Here is a 14807-nt window from a genome sequence, read left to right as displayed (position 1 = left end):
AAGGTGTTTTCCAGGCCAACTGTCAACCTGCTTCCGGAATCCCCCCCACTTATACACTCACACCTTTCCCCCCAACAAGTGGTGTTCTCCCTACGGCTACCACCAGAGGGGGTGAGTTAGCCCCTGGTCACTATGAGCCCCATGGCAACAGATGCCGCCTGCACCCCACCCCACCCCCCAACCCCCCATCACTGCTTACACTACATCATACTCCTCCCAGACTTACATATTTGTATGAATAATATTAGTATTATCATTATTGGTGTGGTCCCTATGAGGAAGGGAGAAAGAGAAAGGAGGAAGAGGACGGAGTGCGAGGGGGAGGAGAGGCAAGGAGGGGAGGGGGGAGAGAGAGAGAGAGAGAGAGAGAGAGAGAGAGAGAGAGAGAGAGAGAGAGAGAGAGAGAGAGAGAGAGAGAGAGAGAGAGAGAGAGAGAGAGAGAGAGAGAGCGAGCGCAGGGCTGCTGCTGGTGGAGTGGGAGAAAAGACGGGGAATTACACTTAGCAGAAAAGACACGCAGAGGGGAGGACACACTTCCAGGTGGACACCCCCAGTCCTCGACCATCTCTCCCCTCCAGTCCTGCTGTCCGTGTCGTGTCCGTGAGACGGTCACCGCACGTCAGACTCGGAGGGAACACACACCGCCGTCCACCCTCTGAGTCCATGGGGTAACAACAGGTACGTCTGACCGCGCTGCATTGACAAAACAAACAAACATGGAGACATGCTGCGTGTCTTTTAGCTCCTTGCTGGACAGCTCGGACGACATGACTGTGACATGTTTGTGTCTTTGATCATCACATCGGTGCGTTGTCTTCGGGGCTTACCTGTTTCATTTATGTCGGCTTTATATTTATGGACGCTGCCATTCATTGTGTTCTCTGACACATAATGTACGTCGCTCTAGAACTTCCTCACACTTTGCCAAAAATAATTAGACTTTTGAAAGCGTGAAAGTTAAGAGCCACACGCCGCCCATGAGCACTTTCTCCCGGCTGAGAGTGTGAGGATGCTCCGTGCAGACGTCTGGAGGATGGAAATCCTCACATAACCTCCACAAAGGGGGAATTCTCTAAAGGGAAATTTCTGCTGCGTCAACGGATCAAAGTTGTCTGCCAGAAAAGACATTTACAGAAGACAGTTTTACTTTTGAAATGTCGCACTCTTCTTGTAACCATCTGATGTTTTGTATAGTGTTTGTGTATGTGTGTGTGTGTTGTGTGTGTTGTGGGAGTACAGTAACCCCCCACATACACACACATCTTTGTAGTACTGCTTTCTGAACTTTCTGTTCAGAAAACTCATGCTCTTGTGGAGGCTTTTGTGAATGAAATATTTTAATAATAATAACATATGATAAGGATATTAAACTCAATTGTTCCAGGGGCCACATTTTCAAAAAGCTAAGGATCGGGAGGCCGGATTTTTTCCATTCAATGATATTCTTATTTTGAGAAACAGCATTCTCTGTAGAGGACATTTGTTTTTGGTCTATTGCTTTTGTCAGAGTTACACATTTCAGGAAAATTAGCCCTGTTTCGCAATCTACAAGTGTCCATTGTAGTGGCTCCTGGCCATTATGAGGTTTATTTATTTTTTTTTTTTTACCAGTTTTAACTCCTCTCTACAACCGGAGCGCTCAAGTGTTTGGTGTCATTCCCGGTCCGGATTTGGCCCAAGGAGCGCCAGTTGAATAGCTCTGACGTGTGATCTGAGTCATCAGAGATGGATAACATGCGTTTGCAGGAAAATTAGGTATTTATATTTTCATGGTAGGTGTGAAAAAGAGATAAACAAAAGGATTGCCATGTCAAAAGACAGCTTCAACAAAATGAGTCTTATATTTAAAAATAGAAACATCTCAATTGACACCAAACTCTTAGAGTCCTCAAAACGTATGCATGGTCTGTCCTACTTTACGGCTGTGAATGCTGGACTTTAAACAATCAACAACTGAGAAAATTAGAGGCAACTGAAATGTGGTCCTTCAGAAAAATACTCTGCATATCAAGGACTGAAAAGAAAAGTAATGCAGAGGTATTGGCAAAGGCTAAAACAGGAAAAAAAAAAAAAAAACCCCAAGAAGATTTCTAATTGATTCGAAATAGGCAGCTGAAATTCCTCTGACATATCATTAGAAAAGACAACTTAGAAAAACTGATGTTAACAGGAAAACTAGTAGGAAAGAAAGCTCCAGGTCAACAACAAACAACATATATCAACAGCCTAAAACATTTTATTGGAAATATCAATAATATAGAACTCATACATAGAGCGGACGACAGAGAAGACTGGAGAGCCCTGATCATTGATGCCTGCAAACAGGCCTGATACCCCATGATGATGATGATCTTTCCATTCTCCCACATTTTCAAACATAAACAGAACTTTAAACTATTAAACATCTGTCTATCAAACTCTCTATCAATTGAGCTATGCATAAATCCTTTTTTTTCTCATTCAAACATGTGTAACCTGAGGTGAACACACTATCAGAAACTGCTGAGACATGAAGAAATGGTAGGATTAAAACATCCAATTATTCATCCAACAGGGGCCTCCAACATGTTTCCTTATGACATGGCAATTCAACTACATTGTTTTGGGGGCCACACTTTCAGGGAGCTACAGACCGGTGGGCCAGACTTCCCGCTTCACAATATTCCGTCTTTGTATATTTATTAAAATCTGATGTTTTAAGGACTCGCGGTCTTGTGTCATTCCCGCGACGGATTTGGCCCATGGCCATCAGTTAAATAACCCTGCAGTATCAGGACTATTTTGCTACAAAAAACAGCACTTATCATTAGTACACCAATTATTAGTTATTGACTAAAGTAAGGCTGAACAAAGAAAGAAGTCCTGCTGTTTTAGATAACGTTATCATCTCCCTTCTAAACACTGAAATACTCTTTCTACCAAACTATGGTGAGCAAACGTCTTTCGTTGTCAGGTGATCTGCAATTTGCATCATTTTGCGTCCTTCGATATGACAACACCAAAGGACTTGTTGTCTATTGGCTTCTTCCATCTAGGGTTACATTGAGTCAATCACATACCAGTATGGCTTCAGTTTTTTATTGCTGGATGCCCTTCCTGATGAAGCACATCATTTATTAGGGCAATGGACATCTCTAATAGCCAGGTATCAAACCTGAACCAGCATTGTGTACCATTTTATAACCTGGGCAAAATACCAAGTTACTTAATTCTTTAACCCTTCAGTGAGATACTTAGAAACAGTTGGTGAGACCAGTTGGAGACCCCTGGGCTACAGTGTAAATGGCCCACGCAGACTGTTTGACAGTGACTAACTGGATTGTTGGATTAAAAGACTATCTGGTGATTTCCCAAATTGTCTTAAGGCCTGGTAGGATTTAAAGGTTGTTTTGTCCTCCCTCATGCTAGGTTGTGAGTTGCAGCTTGATATGATAAGCCCTACAAATTCTTTCATTCAGTTATTCAATTATTGTAGGATTACGTGAAGTGAGTGTGTGTGTGTGTGTGTGGGTGTGTTTGTGTGTGTGTTTCCATCAGTTTGTTTTTGCTTTGTATTCCATTAACTACTTTGCATGAACTGCCTCCCACAGTGTTTCATCCACAGCTGCCCTGTGGTGGGCTTCAGTGTATGTGCAGCAAACCTTGAAAACTGACCAAGACACCAGCTAGTAGGTGCAGGGGCGACATCATCTGTGAGATGGAAAAAATATTAGCTGCACATGTGAGATTACAAAGACTTTCCAGGATTCTACCTCATGACTCTTTACAAAGAGAAAGAGATGTGATTTAAAGACATTTTTGCCGGATTATGGTCACCAACAGACTGCTTTCTTAAGTCATCTGTAACCAAATCAAACAAACTTAAAACATTACGTACGGAGGCGGGGTGTGAAAATGAAGGGGTTGATTAGGGCGACAGGTTTTTAAAGCTCGTGACAATATTCCCTCACTCTTTCTTGGCGCGTGTGCGAGCCTGCTGGCGTGTAGGAAGTGCTCAGTGCCCCCTTGCAGGTTGTAGGCTGAAATGTGTGCAATCACTGCTTATAGTTGGCTTTTATCCCCAGGGACGCCTTGTACTACCCTCAGTGTGTTTGTGTGTTTATGTAGTAAGCACACCTCCTTTAATGACTGTGGAAATAGAGAAAAGAGGTCAAATGCTTCATCAAGGCACATTTGTTCTGTGTTAGCAACCTTATGCTCCATTCATGGCTTTATAGCTCTCACTTTTCCTCATGGTGATTGCTTGTTAATGGGCACACCTGTCAGCACCAAATTAACTTTTTAAAGTCACCATCCCTCAGGGGTGTTTTTCTGACACATTGTGAATATTATAATTCTCACTTTTGATTTTGTGTCAGCGTGACAACATAGTGGCTCTCCTGAAACTGTGGTCCAGTTACATCCCCCAGTCCCAGACGACTCCAAAAGCTTTTTAGCTTAACTGCCTGCATCGTACATTGTGAATACAGGTGCTCCTAATCCTAGTGGGGAGACAGTGGGGGATGTGTGTGTGTGTGTGTGTGTGTGTGTGCGTGTGCAGCAGCTGTCATCCCTGTCCATCTATGTAACTTGCTCATCCTGCCCCCCAATTAAGAACAGGTGAGTCTGAGCCATCCTCAACATGGACACCCCCCACATCACACATAAACACACATCATCTCCTGGCGTCCATCTTAATATTTCATGGCAGTGTGTGAGTTTGTGCATGCATACAGACATCCACTTTGCACTTCAATTACACTTTTTAAATGTCAATTACAAATAATAATATCAGTCCAAAACACAGCTATAATTAAATGTATTTATTTTTTATGTTTCATGATAAGGACTTATTACATGCATTTATTTACTAGTACATCTATCTTTTTTGCACTGTACTATAAGCAAAAGTGAACATTTTTCTGCACACAGTTGAGTGTGTCCTTGAATGGCTTGGCATTGTAGACATGCAGGGTGGGCTTCCTCAATGCAATTAACTGGCAGGCAGGGCAGCGGAAAAGACACACACACATACGCTCCTAGTTGTTCATTAATGAGTGACTTAGTAGTGACTTATAGAGCCTTCAGGCCTGGTCCGTGAAGAAAAATCATTAGTGAAACATTTCTATAGAATGTGGAGGTTTAAATGTGGACATTCATCTTCCATAATGCTGCGAGCCTCCAAACCATGTGTGCTGGTTAGTTGTTATTTTTCCCACAGAATGAATTTGTCTTTTATACACACAGCATGAGCATTTGATGAGAAATTGAGCGGCTTTGAGCAAATGGTCTGCTAGCCTCAGGCTCTGGCTGGTGCCCGATTTCCATATCAAAGCTCAGGTGAGAGAGAGTGAAAGAGAGGTAGTGGACAAGAGAGAGAGAGAAAGAGAGACAAAGAGAAGAGTGTGGCTGATCAAACAGACATACGCTAACACTAAAATAACTTTTTGCATTTGCTTTGTTTTTTGTTGCGCTTCACCTTTTATAGTTAGTATTTGTCAATGCTGTCTGTCTCAGTCTAAACTCGTGTGGTTTAAAAACACGCACACAAATCCACACATTTGTCTGCTCACTACAATACAGATCTTATGACAAGCATTCCAGCAATACATCACAACGTTTGCTCTTTTTAACCATGTTAGACATCAATCCTGTGTTAAAATCATCCCCGAGAAATATTCATCCTGTCCACGCCTGTTATTGATTGGTGATGGAGTCCATCTTCCCTGTGACTTAACACAGGGCAAGCCGTATAGAAAATAGATAGCAGGATGGATACTTCTCCCATTTCAAGTGTCACACCTGGCCCCGTAGAATTGATGGTGACACTAATTAATGCACTGACTCTTTGTTTGGTGTTTTCAAAGATGTGCACGTGTGTGTGTGGTCCTGATGAACATTATAGAGCTTTGTGGAGTTTAGTAATCCGTTTGTGAACTGGAGTGCTAAAGTGCTGCTAACAAGACCTGTTTAACATTCCCTCCCCTGCTCAAAGTACAATTATTCCACTTGGCTGCCATTAACATGTACAGTAGGACTTGGCTTTTAATTGGCCTGATATGACTAATGCCAGATCAACTTGGATTTGCTAATTAGTTTTTGCTTTAAAAGTGCCATCAGGACATGAAATATTCATTGATGTGAGGTGGAGCAAGGACTGTGGGCGGTATTATGGGATGTTAGTGCTATGGGCAGTGCGTCGGGAGAAGAGATTGAACCTTCGCCGGCCTGTTGTAGTCACTTATCAATACGTTTGGTGCGAGGTGTTAGTGTTTTGTCGCACATAGGGATGATATTTGATAAGAAATTATCGAGTTCGAGCCTATTATCGAATCCTCTTATCGAACCGATTCGTTATCGATTCTCTTATCGAGTCCAGATAGGTTGTTGTATATGGAAAAAAACACACAATATTTGGTTTAACAAAAGCTCACTTTTATCATATAAGAAAACAATTTAATCTAATAAATAAATAAATATTGACTGTTACCCCCCCAAAAAAATAAAATAAAATAAATAAATATTGACTGTTGTTACCCAAAGTATATTAAGTGGGATTTTTCAGAAAAACAAATATATACAGTAACACAAAAACAAGCTGTCTCTGTGATCACTATAGGTGTATAAATAATAATATAGTGTTAAATAAAATCAGTCCCTTGGGCACAAAACTGAAAATAATACAGCTCTCCAAAAAGTGCACTTCTGCTGCTATTTGACATAACTGTTTGTTATGATGCTTTGACATTTTTGCACTTTATTTCTTTATTGAAAGAAAATTCTATGAAGAGAAAAGTTATTTGCAAATGTGGTTACAATGCTAAAAAATTAAAAGTTAAAGCTAAAAAAAGAAATACACTTTATTGAGTTAACATTATTTCTTTATAGGGGGAAAGATGTTATGAGCTAGGGCAGGGGTCGGCAACCCAAAATGTTGAAAGAGCCATATTGGACCAAAAATACAAAAACAAATCTGTCTGGAGCCGCAAAAAATTAAAAGCCATATTACATACAGATAGTGTGTCATGAGATATAAATTGAATTAAGATGACTTAAAGGAAACCAAATGACCTCAAATATAGCTACAAATGAGGCATAATGATGCAATATGTACATATAGCTAGCCTAAATAGCATGTTAGCATCGATTAGCTAGCATTAATGCAGTGACCAAATATGTCTGAATAGCACTCCACACAAGTCAATAACATCAACAAAACTCACCTTTGTGCCTTCACGCACAACGTTAACAGTGTGGTGGACAAAATGAGACAGAAAAAGAAGTGGCATAAAACACGTCCTAGAAAGTCGGAGAAAGTTATACATTTAAACAAACTGCGGTGAGTTCAAGGACCGCCAAAATTAGTCGGACAAAACGGCGCTCGCCAAATACTCGAATCAGTGAGGCATGTTTAATATAAACAGTGTGCTTTATAACAATTAGGGAGGTTTGTGTGATGTTTGTCCTCCTACAGAAACCATATTAAAACAAAAAATATATTTTTTCCCCTCATCTTTTTCCATTTTTCATACATTTTTGAAAAAGCTCCAGAGAGCCACTAGGGCGGCGCTAAAGAGCCGCATGCGGCTCTAGAGCCGCGGGTTGCCGACCCCTGAGCTAGGGAATACAACAACTACACTACCCAGCATGCAACGGGAGTGACGAGCATGCGCGGTAGCCCCGAAAAGTGTTGCATATCATCACCCGGCAGCTAAGAATGAGCACGCTGTGAAAGTAAACGTCAAGAACTCAGCCAACACGCCTCGTCTGCATTATTTATAATTAGACAGACAACACATATACAGTGTGATTTTGTTTTGTTTACAAGGAAAGAAAAACAAAAGTTAAAAAAGGGAGATGTCATATATGTATGTGCTGCGGTTGCTTTAAGAACGTTGCGACAGCTGCCGTAAAGGAGGTGCGTTGCTAGCCTGGTTGCTATGTTTCCGGTTGGTCGTAAAAGTGTTCTTCATGTGTTTGCTCAAATCTCTCAGTAAAGTTATTCATTGGATTATACCTTTTGTTTTGAACTTTATTACACATTGGAGCGCTTTTTCCCGTCCATTTTTTTCCTGCTTTGGCTATCTGCGCCTAATGACTGAGCTACGTGATGCCATTTCTTGCGATGTCACACGGAGAATTTCTGGTCGGGACGGGATTCGTTCCGAGGGATTTGAATAAATAACCAACTCTTTTTCTTTACTATAGTGGTCTCGATAACGGGTACCGGTTCTCAAAAAGGGATTCGAGTCCGAGGACTCGGTTCTTTTCTTATCGAACAACCGGGAAAACCGGTTTCGAGTATCATCCCTAGTCGCACACCCACGCATCCCCTCCTTTTGAAGCAACGCAAGGCCACCTACTCCTCTCTCCAAATCTCATAATCTTGTCTCCCCCATTTTTTTTTAATGCTCATCGCTTCACATGTTTTCTCTCCTCATCTTTTGGTTGCCTAACCTCATGTCAGCCCCGTCCTCTCTGTGCCCTCTACTCCGTCCCACTCTTCCTCCTCCTCTACCCCTCCCACTCCTTCATCTCTCACCTCTCCTCCTCCTCCCTACTATAAGTGGGCCAGGTGCCTCCTGTGGCCTCCCCTACTCCATTTCTAATTTTTACCCTTCCTCTAGTCTCTTTCTCATTTCCATCCTCTCCTTGTTCCCTTTCTCATTTTAATCCCTCCTGCTGAGTTCATATTTAAACATCCCTTTAGCGTAATAAGAGTGGACACCATGCAGGACTACTGTCTCCCGTTTTTGGTCCGTCATTGTAGTCTAAAAGGTCAGTAAGAGCCTCTGCAATAAAGGTGAGAAAGGGGGCTGAGAAGGTAGCGGGGAAGCCTGTTTCCTCTATAAATTATATACAAGTAGTGATGCACCAAATTTTCGCCCATTGAAAATTCAACTTTGTCCAAAATATTTTTATCCCCCAAAAAACGCGGATGAAAACAGATGTTGTGATGACAAATGCAGGAAGCAGGTGCTTTGAGTGGAGTAGAGTTAACTCGTCTACGAAGTGGATATATTTTAATATAACCGAAAAAGACAGCTATCTGCAAAACGTGCAATGTGGAAACATCATCTTTAGCAAGCGCGTTCGCCACGTCACTTTTAATCACCTGAAATACAAATATTCTAATCGACATTCTGATGTTGTGAACAACACTGCACAAAAAAGGAGCATACCCGCCAGCGAGTCAACTCCGTTTGTGGCACCTTTTACTATAAATTCCAAACAATAAGCTAGTACTTTTTTTCCCTACGCTCTATACCCAGCGGCTTATAAAACGGTGCAGCTAATTCATGGATTTTTATTCGCTAATGGCCATAATTCAAATACTTTTCCTAAAACACAAGCAGAGACATTGAAAAGGTGTGTTATTCTTTGTGATATGGCACCATCATTTGTACGAATTCACTTACTGCAGGTGCTGCTGGGTAAACATCTACAGTATTTCATTCTGTTTTGTGCTTTTAACCAAAAGTACAAGCACCATTCCATCTACTAATCAACCACAGCATTTCTACTCGTATGGATTCTTCATTCGTCACTCCAAGCAACGTTTATAAATTTTACAATATAACTAGAACTATTCATACTTACCAAGCTGTAACGTGTGTGATGTCTGTAGGATTGTTTTCATGCATAATTGTACGTGCCAAAATGTCACTGTAGACTTATTGAGTCTGTTTGCTGATTGGAGAGCTAGCTTTCGCAGCTCGTGGGTCTATGACGATGACATCTGTTTTGTTTAATCGGCTGTTTTACTGCCGTGTTATGACACTGTTTGGAAACAATTAAGTTTTGTAAATAACCATTAACAAAATATTTTTTAAATAACTAATGTCACAACTGAAGGTGGTAATCTTTGGGCACCTCACGATTCGATTACGATTCAGGAGCTACGATTCGATAAAAAATTAATTTTTTGATGCATTTTTAATTTATGTATGTTGATGCAGTTTTTCATATATTTTCCTTTCACTAAATAAGCATTCACCACTTGTGACTTTTAAAAACAGTGCATTTGTACTAAGAAACAGTTAAATAATTCCCATTACATCTGTTAAATCAATGGAAACTTAAAGATAATGCCCTAAAATAAAGGAACTGGTCGGATATCTCGTCTGGTGGCTTGCTGTGGTCAGACACATTTTTAGAAATGTCTGCACTACTTTATTTACAATAAATAAATAATTGATCATTTATGCTTACTAATCGATTTACAATCGCCAATGTCCAAATTGCAGTACATCTAAAAATCTATTACTTCCTCCACCTCTATCAACAACTTATATACCTGTGCGGCTAGTATATGGAAACATATTTTTTACTTATTAAATTTAGTGGGTGCGGCTTATATGCCGGTATTTTCCTTGTACATTATTATTTTATATTTCATATTGTTGTAATACCAATGTTAAATAAATATTTTCATAATTGTGTCATTGTTTTATTTCTTGAAGGATGAATATTAATTTGTGCAATTGCAACACCTTGATTTTAGTGAGGTTCGTACAGTCATAGAACTAAATGCAACAATTTTGATAATTGGCGTAATAATTTATTTCAGGTCATTGTCATTGATGCTCTTTGTTCATGTTGGATGTGATGAGACGGCAAGACGCCCATTAGAACAGACCAAAACAAACAAAATTATTATTACATTACTTCATAAAACTACTGTAGTTGTATGTAGTACGTTCTAGTGAATAATTTTTCAAATTATACTTCTTATCTAAAAGTTTTTTGTTTTTTTTTAAAGGCCTGTGACATGTTAAAATTGTGGTGTTCTGGCGGGCCATGCACAGATTAGGAAGTTTTGATTTCAATTATATCCAATACTTTTCTGAAAAGAGGATGGCTTTTCAAAAATAGCAGTTTCAGGCTTGTAATAATAACAGTAGTGCCACTTTTTTGTGGTCAAGAATACTGTTGAACAAGTTTTGAAACCTCTGTTGCCAGTGTTAGTGCAAATCGTATTTGTCAGTTGTGTGCTGGTCTTAAACTTCCAATTTACCTGCAAAGGGACCATTTGCTACTTTACTTCCATTACTCAAATTCTCAACACAAATACTTTATTTTTTAATATATATTTGTTATGTAAATCATCAATCATGCTCTTAGTGTGTGCTGTGTTACCAGATATTATGTATCCTTGAAAGCAAATACAAAACTATTAGTAAGGCATTGTCACAGGAGCTCGTTTTTGTCATTTTAGTTCCTCTTGAAACAGGACTGATGAAGCCAAACATGAACAGAAGTGAGAAAGTCCACATCCTCTTTTCAGCGGCAAGGGGCAAACTCCCCCTTGCTGAGGTTTATGTTGAGTATTAGTGAACACAAATCGAAACACGCAGCTACGCGCTACACACATTGTTGCTGCCTTATTGTTTCTGCCACTGTGAACGCAGACGGTGAGTTTGCAATGGGCCTTTTCATTTCATCACATCCTCTCTAACCCCCCCCCCCCCCCCAACACCACCACCTTTCACTCATTGTCATTCTCTTTGCCTTTGTCTCAGACTGTCTCTTTTTCTTGCACTCTTCTTTTTAATCGCTTTCTCACCCCCGCACCCCTCCCTGCCTAGCTTCTGCTGTCTCCGGCCCCCATCCTTCTGACTGTCAAGAAGGGGGTGGTTGATTGGCATTTGGATCGACACCTGATACTGTCACTGCCTCGCAATGTGGGAATGTGTGACTTCTTGAAATTAGGTTTCCAAGGTGCGTGTTGTCCTTTGCAATGACGTTTTTATGTTTACATGATTTATCGCTGTGGGGTCAGGGGGGTGGTGTTCAATAGAGCTCCATAAGCCTGCAAGCCATGGTGCTCGTTCATGTTAGTCAACAGGTGACAGATTATGTTAAATAACTGACAGACACGAGGACAGAGGAGCAGACAGAAGTAAGGATGTCCATGAGCCTTCTAGTTTCATCACAGTGTAGGAGGTAGCCTTGAGGCACAGCAAAGCAAACTCTTTTTTTTTACTACAAAGAATCAGTCTTCGGAGGAGACTTGGCTCTGGATGGAATACGTCCAACTATTTACTTTGACTTGTAGAACTTGGAGGTACTTAACTCAAGTGTTTTTTTACTGCACCACAGTGCATTCAAATGGTTTTAGTCGTTAAGAGAGAAGAACAGTATTTATTTGTCACATGTACAATGTAAAGTCTCTGCAATAAACCCATTCTTTTGAGGAGCAGTGGGCAGCCATTGTGTACAGTATCTTGGTCAGTATAACATCCATGTGTGGGCAATGTGGGTGAAGTGTCTTGACCAAGTACACAACAGCAACGGATGAGATGGAGGAAGCAGGATTTGATTTGCTGGAGGACACGCTCTACTTCCTGAGGCATGCCACCCACCGCACCATACCAGTGTTTCCTACACAACTGCAATCTACTCGTGGCGGCGGGGGCGCGGTTGGAATCAAGTTGACATCATCATATAATTTGCATAATTAGCTATGACACTTTTATTGTGTATTTTTTCATGTATCATCCTCAAGCATCCAGCTCTGTCGTTTAGCCACGTCTTTGTGCCAGGTGGTGATGATGTGCTCAGGCTCCCTGCACTTACATGCCGCACTGTCAGTCAAGCCCCACTTTTTCCTGAAAGACCTAAAGCACCCAACCCTGTGCACAGGCGGTTGAGGAAAGTCCTTTTTTCGGCGAGGTATAGCTGTACACCCTCGAGGCTTCCTTCCGCCAAAGACCGGCTTGGGCAATGGGCGCTCCCGATTTTTCCCACTAGGCCACCTCCCCCTTGGCCACTGTTGCCATGTCCAACACTTTCATTAAAAATCGCCATGTCCAATTTCCAGTGAGTTCCACTGGTGCCTATGGTAGGATATGACCGGCCTGAGGCACGTGGTAGCACTGAGAGCTTCGTGTCTGACTACTGCACGTCTCGACGAGCCTGGTCCCCAAACATCTTGACACTTTTAGTGGAAGATTCTTGTGTGCAGACAAATATTTTTTCGAGAGTGTTGGGGGGAGGCAAAAACGCAAGACCATCTGTATTAGACACGTGACGTCACACCAGGAAGCATTGATCGCTTTCAAGTGACAACCAAAAATTGCAAACAGATAAGAATGACCACTTACTCACTAATAACTATTTAGCACAAAAGAGTATTTTTCTAATGATGAACGTAATCAATCCATTATCACAACACACCTGCTGTATGCGGGGGGCCTCAGCATGTCTTATGGAGGGAGGGGGAGGATTAATGTCTGAAAATTCAATATCTGAAGACAGCCCTAATTACTAATGTATACCATCCTGTGCTATAGTATAATGTATATTTTGTACCACTACTATACCGCAGGAGTCCTCAACCTTTTTTGCACCACGGACCAGTTTAATGAAGGCATTATCAGCCACACTTTCCACGTGTGGCAGATAAATACAGCACAAATAAATGCATGAAAAATACAACTCACTATAACGCTGAATTAGTGGAAGCCCTGGGCTTGTTTCCTTGCAATGAGATCCCCAGCAGGTTGATGGTAGTATATACCATCAACCTGCTGGGGCCGGCAGATGGAAATCAGCCTTTGGCTACAATCTGTCACATTTATATTTTAAAAGTTAAGTCGGAGAAAATGCAGTCGTTTATAAATTATTCAATGTTTCTGTGTGGCCTGGTAGCAAATGCGTCACGGATCGTTACCGGTTCCCGGACCGGTGGTTGGGGACCCCTGCTATACCATACTGAAATAAACTATAGTAGATGTACCAGTGTTTCCCATAAACTGCCAAGATACATGTGGCGGTGGGGGCGTGGCTATGGGCGTGGTCACCATGACATCATCGAGTAATTTGCATAATTTACTACAATGAATTTACTACAATGATATGATTTTCTCTAAAAAGGCTAAAAAAATGTATACTTACTAATTAATAATAACAGTTTTGTTTTAAACGTCCATCCATCCATCCATTTTACATTATGAATACACAAAAGATAACTACTACAGTATCAAATTAGTATTAGTATCTGAAGCACCGTCTCCACGTGTGTTTATTGACAACAGGGTTATAACCTGGACACGTTAGCTCGTCGGTATGGTAACAGGTGACTGTTACTGCGTGCGTCTGCCCCGGCCCCCGAGTCAAACAGCGGCTGTCTTAATGAAGCAGCGTCAGGCTGCTCAACGTCAGTCAAACGCTTGGTGAAATCGCGGATTAACGTTAAATATATGACGAGCCGCGAGCGATGCAGCTATAAAAAATCAGAGTCGGTGCTGCACACTGAACAGGTTCGGACCACTTTTGAACTTGTTTGCCAAGACGTCTTACCCTCGTATTTTGATCCGGTCGGTCCGTTCTTCTTTTACTTCGTCGTCGTCGTATTCTTCTTCTTCTTCTGGCCCACCAGGTGAATTAAGTGCTATTGGCGGAGTTACAATGCTACCGCCACCTACTGCACCGGAATTGCAACTACAAGCTACATTCACAGACAGAGTCCCATTGCTTTTATGAGCGGTCGAGCGAGTCAAAAGCCGAAAAATCTATTTGTAGAGGACGTAATTCTTTCATGGCGGGCCGCCACAAATAAATGAATGTGTGGGAAACACTGTGTACTATCTTGTACACTGGATTGTCACCTAATTATCATATTATACTAACCTGTGGAAAATTATACTCTATACTGTTCTATAATATACATCTTTTATTGCACCATGCAATTCCTTAATCTCTAAATGTCAATGCTCTACTGTATTATACCACCATGCCATTCCATAACATAAAATGCTAAGTAATATATTTTCCAACTAGACAAGACTACTACTTTGAACGCATCATTTAATTTGTTTGAAGCT

General features: G+C 41.2%; 1 protein-coding gene across 1 annotated transcript in view; it reads left to right on the top strand.

Annotated features, from left to right (window-relative positions):
* Positions 1-470: 470 nt before the first annotated feature.
* The window catches only part of zbtb46 (zinc finger and BTB domain containing 46), a 125335-nt gene continuing 110998 nt past the window's right edge, over positions 471-14807 (top strand). The window contains exon 1 of the mRNA XM_062053734.1: positions 471-678. The gene's annotated coding sequence lies outside the window, so the exon portion shown is untranslated. The remainder of the gene's footprint in view (positions 679-14807) is intronic.

The sequence above is a fragment of the Entelurus aequoreus genome, linkage group LG07 (assembly GCF_033978785.1).
Source record: "Entelurus aequoreus isolate RoL-2023_Sb linkage group LG07, RoL_Eaeq_v1.1, whole genome shotgun sequence".
Taxonomy (NCBI): domain Eukaryota; kingdom Metazoa; phylum Chordata; class Actinopteri; order Syngnathiformes; family Syngnathidae; genus Entelurus; species Entelurus aequoreus.
The sequence above is the reverse complement of the archived record's forward strand: the minus strand, read 5'-3'. Positions and strand labels throughout refer to the sequence as shown.